This window comes from Ochlerotatus camptorhynchus, unplaced genomic scaffold (genome assembly GCF_037179485.1).
Source record: "Ochlerotatus camptorhynchus isolate MF236.1 unplaced genomic scaffold, CSIRO-AGI_Acam_v1.1 ptg000010l, whole genome shotgun sequence".
In the NCBI taxonomy this organism is placed as follows: Eukaryota; Metazoa; Arthropoda; class Insecta; order Diptera; family Culicidae; genus Ochlerotatus; species Ochlerotatus camptorhynchus.
In genome coordinates, this window is record NW_027040502.1 from 3,982,782 (window position 1) to 3,987,267 (window position 4,486).

A 4,486-nucleotide genomic window follows, 5' to 3' on the forward strand; every position below is an offset into this window, starting at 1 on the left:
CTCGGACCACCTTGTGAATGTGAAGCACTGTTTCGCCGACCTCACGAAGCTGAAGCACCCTGTCGTCATAAACGTGGCGAAGGATGATCAATCCCTGATTTCCCGGCACAGTGGCACGATCAACGGCGTCAACAAGGAAGGTAACTATATCAGCTTGAAGAACGTCCTCTTCGTACCAGATCTTCGAGCGAACTTGCTATCTGTGAAGAAGATGGCAAAAGCGGATCTTGATGTCACATTCACGAAAAAGGAAGCGATCATGAAGCAAGGTCGTGACCTGATTGCGAGATGTCCCATGCTGGGCGATTTTTACGAGCTCGATCTCCGTGTCGATACGGTGGCGGCCAACATGTGTGGAGCTGTGACTGGTAACCTGTGGCATCGTCGACTGGCTCATTTGGGGAGCAAGAGTTTGCAGACACTCGCGAAGCATGGCATGGTAACAGGTATTCCCGAGAAACCAGATAAATTGGATTTTTGTGATGTTTGTGTTCTCGGAAAGCAGTGCCGAGAACCATTCACGGGTACTAGAGTCCGTGCTACAAGACCTCTAGAACGAGTGCACTCCGATGTGTGCGGTCCAATTACACCAGCGGCTTGGGATGATTCTCGGTACTTCGTCACCTTTATTGATGATTACACGCACTTTGCAGTAGTATATCCCATCAAGAAGAAGTCCGAGGTGTTCCAGAAGTTTCGAGAGTACGAGGCCATGGCGAGTGCCGCTCTGGGACATTCGATTTCGAAGCTGACTGTCGACCAAGGGCGCGAGTATTGCTCCAATGACCAGCGTGATTGGTACGTTTCCAAGGGGATCCAAGTCGAGCCAACCGCAGCGTACACACCACAGCAGAATGGAGTGTCCGAACGGTTCAATCGGACAATCGTCGAAAAGGTGCGTGCGATGCTGATTGAAGCCCAAACTCCGAAGAATCTGTGGAATGAAGCGGTTCTAGAGGCGGTATACCTGACGAACAGAAGTCCAACCACCGCGGTATCTGATTGGAAGACTCCTGCGGAAATGTGGACTGGTCACAAGCCGGACGTTAGTAAACTACGTGTGTTCGGCTGTAAAGCATTTGCTTGGGTGTCCACGGCACAGAGGAAGAAACTGGATCCGAAAAGCAAGCCTGCTGTGATGATCGGCTATGCGCCGAACGCCTACCGCCTGTGGAACAAAGAGAAGAAGCAGTTATTCCTAGCCAGAGATGTCAAGTTCGATGAAAACAGTTTTCCGTTTGCCACCCAGATCCGTGACGAAACTCCTTTGGTTGTTGCTCCGTACGAGTTCGAGGATCAAGATGAGGAAGACGTGCAAACCCAACTATCAAGAAAACCTATTCAAATTATACAAATGAAGGCTGAAAAAAGAGAATAATTATACAGCAATGACCCCATTTTGTCAGCTAGCAAGGTATGTGTATCTTAAACTTCCATGTTGAAGGAGGAAGATATGAAATTACAATTATGTGGAGCTATTGAAAAATAACAGTCTGATGCGCGGAGAGGCTGACAGGATCGGGTCACACTGTAATGTGAATATTAGGAAGATTTATCATCATCAAACTATTCTTGAATTAATCTGGAAGAATGCTGAAAAAAATGAATCAGTATACTATTGCTTATTGCTTTTCCTTTTAGACTATCTGGCCGATTTTTCCTTATGTCAAAAAATATCACACTGCAAATTGACAGCTTAGATGACATCAACCTCGACAACAACATCTAGCATCTAAAAAAAAATAACAATATGTGTGTGCATCACGTTCATTTGTTATGTCAACAGCAATAGGTGAATAAATAAACACCACAAATAAATTGATAATTAATATTCATCGGGACAAAATAAATAATTAACTGAAAATACAGATCTTTTATGCACTCTATGGGTATTATTTTCGGGGTCTTTCGAGGGCCAAACTTGCACTGTATGGCAAACAGCAATGGAAGTCAGACAAGATGATGTTTACAGATTTTTCATGGAATTGAGTTCACTACCATGGGATTACCCCAATCTTCTGTTTTTGGACGAGGTATCATTTGATAACCGCGGAATGCTACGAAACCGGGGATATGTGGAAAGGGGTAAAAGGCTGATTTGATGCGGGGAATTCATTCGGAAGCCCCCTTTTCTTGTCTATGTATGATAGGCCGGACTGGGATGGTGGAATGTTGCTACACAGAGGGAACATTCACTCGACTTAACTTCTTTCAACATATTAGATAGTTTGCTCTATAAAGCTGGATTTGTTGTTCCATCAGCATTTTGGTCGAAAATTACCTCCCTATTAAAGTGCATCTGGCTAAATCCCATACTCTATGGATGAAACTTTCTGTTGTGTTTGCCGAAATCTGCCACCGTGCCAGATCCAGTGATCCAGAAGATTGGCCTTTGAACTGACGCGTATAGGCCAGTAGAGTGCAGGCAAACATATGTTCATCTGATTGATCCAATTCGCTCGTCTCGTTGAAAGAATATTCCGTCCTTTCCACATTCCGAATTGCACTGTCCTCCGCAGTATCATCACTAGTGTCATTGAGCGGATCCAACGTAGCTTGATTGTTCCATCCAACCGGCGTCATCGTAATCAATGATATATTCAACTTCTGGATTGGCTTCTGGGTCATCCGTATCGTCCCATAGCTTGTTCTGGAGAATCACCGCTATCCATTTTCTTTCCTGATCAATTGAAATTTTCTGTTTATCGGAGAAATCTTAAGGAAAAATACTTACCGATCGAACGGAAAAATCAAAACAAATCAACATTCAACTCGTATCGACTGAATAAACGATGCACAACCAAAACAAAGAAACGTCAAATTAGCAGTGTACAGTGAAGGCCGTATAAATCGTACCCAGTGATAAAACATAAAAATTATGAAAGAATTTTATTTCGATATTTGTGCTCAGAATTGTTCGAAAACTATCTAACTGTTGATGTTGGATGAAGTTTAAAGACTCCGCAGCCTTACTTTGATAAAAAAGTTGATTTATTTCTTTAAAAAACTGAATTTTATAACATTGAAATAAAACCCAAATATACAGAAATTATGGGTTCTACTGTGAGTCATCCACAGAAAGTGTGACAATATTTTGGTGTGACAAAATTTGTTGTGCAGCAGTCTAAAAGGGTGCAACATGTGCAATACAAATCTGAAGATGTTTTTTCTTTGAAGAACTGAAAAAGGTTGAACAGAGCTAAAAAAAGCTGAAAAAATACTTAATTAGGTAACATGAATCAACAATAACATTCAATTTTAAGTGTTATCATGCATTAGACTATTCTTGAATTAAACTGAAAGAATGCTGAAAAAAAATGAATCATTATACTGCCCATCTAAAGATGTTTCTCATCAAATGTGCATCATTGTCCATAAGAAACAATTACGCAAAGCTTCATACAATTCGGAGAAGGTTGATTCAAAAAATCGTTTCTTCGCTATTTTGCTTGGAGCATTATTTTGCTGAAAAGTTCGCTGATATTTCATCAAGTGTAAAATCAGCAAAATTTATATTTGGTGTGAAAGCCGCACTTTCCGGAGCGAGGAGCCTCCCATCCATATCAGCATACTACCAAAGGTTCCTCCGGGGTTGGTTACCCGATCTTTTCATTGGTTATACTCGGTACTGCTCCCCCAGCCGGCACCGCGGGGTTGTAACGATAGGAGTTAACGGACTCTTGACCGCTAATTGGGATTTTATGCTTACAGGAACCCGCAGTACCAATGGTACGGTTTTTCCAGCCGAACTTGAGAAATACTTAATCACAATATTATTATTACAGTAATCTCTCGATTTTGGCAGCACAAAGCATTGATGTTTCGGATACTATTCCAAAACTGCACACACTTAGGGTGATTTCTATGTAAAGTTACGTAATTTCAACATTTTTATTTAAATTTTCTGAAAGTGTTCTAACATAGCAATATTTTGATTTCATATCACCTAACAATGCAATGTGCGTGGGCCAAAACAGTTCAGTTATTCAGTCCATGTAGTTACACTAATATTGACACATTTATCACGAACAGCAGAGCCACAAAAATGTCAAGGTTTCAATGTCAGCCACAAGCTGTGGAAAACTGCTTTCTTTGCAAACTTCACTGCTTTCATTGCTATTTCCACCTAAAAGCCATGCTGCTTGTTTTGCGCGCCCACTTTGTTTTGGTCATTTCATCAAAAATTTTGCTTACCGTCATCTGCAAGGCCACATTTTCCCCGAGGTGGTAGCTCAGCATACACAACGCTATTTCGCGGCGGAAGTATGTATTCCAGATTTGGTGTTACTTGAACTAAAAGTTAGTTTTTTTTTTGAGTGGTTATCCTTTCTTCAAAATCGCTCACGAACGAGTGTCTAATTGAATAACAAGTCGTTCTCCTTCTCCGCCAAATATCTGCTGCAGTTGTTTATTGTGAGACGCTTATTGTGTACCGTGTGTGCGAATACTACTACATCACAGTCACAGTTATTATACAGTTTAGTCC

The 4,486-nt window shown here is 41.5% G+C and overlaps 1 protein-coding gene across 1 annotated transcript in view; it reads left to right on the plus strand.

Moving 5' to 3' along the window:
- The window catches only part of Sec23 (transport protein Sec23), a 229,938-nt gene that overhangs the window by 184,616 nt on the left and 40,836 nt on the right, over window positions 1-4,486 (plus strand). The window lies entirely within an intron of this gene.